The 592-nt window shown below is 34.1% G+C and overlaps 1 non-coding gene across 1 annotated transcript; it reads right to left on the bottom strand.

Annotated features, from left to right (window-relative positions):
* Positions 1–235: 235 nt before the first annotated feature.
* On the bottom strand, positions 236–307 carry TRNAV-CAC (transfer RNA valine (anticodon CAC)). Its single transcript has one exon. It is a non-coding gene; the product is annotated as a tRNA-Val (tRNA).
* Positions 308–592: the final 285 nt, after the last annotated feature.

Here is a 592-nt window from a genome sequence, read left to right as displayed (position 1 = left end):
ATGAATAATGACTATAATGATGGACATAGACTGTCACCATTTCATATCAAAAGCAACGATTTATGGTTATAGACTTTTCAAGGCTGTCACTATTGATGTGTATATATAATGGCGTTCGTTGACTATCACCATTTCATATTTTGGTGAGGGTCGAAAAAATTCACCAAATCTCATTGGTGACAGTCAAAAGATCCTCCGTCACCAAAAATTGATAGTCGCCATTCCATATGGATGTTAGGGCACGATGGAATCGAACCACCAACCTCCTGCTTGTGAGGCAGGTGCTCTTCCATTGAGCTAGCACTCTTTAAAGAATTAGACTTTTAAAAATTAGACCTTGAAACTTGATAAATTGTAAATTCTACAACTTTCAATAAATTGAAGTCTCAGCAATATTTTACTGAACAAGCAAAGCAATATCGAAGTTGCAATTCCCTACCTAATGGTTATGGAAGCTATGAAAAGTGGGTGGAGGGAAAAATAATTATGTTTAAAAGAATCAATATGTTCAGTTGAATACTCAATTAGAAGTGAAACTGTAAAGACATTTATAATCTATAAATGACCTATAACTAACAATTGCACCAAATAT

This window comes from Pinus tabuliformis, chromosome 9 (assembly GCF_031772625.1).
Source record: "Pinus tabuliformis cultivar Carrire ecotype Pingquan chromosome 9, CPIR1, whole genome shotgun sequence".
In the NCBI taxonomy this organism is placed as follows: domain Eukaryota; kingdom Viridiplantae; phylum Streptophyta; class Pinopsida; order Pinales; family Pinaceae; genus Pinus; species Pinus tabuliformis.
Note: the sequence above shows the minus strand (reverse complement) of the source record. Positions and strands in the feature narration are given on the sequence as shown.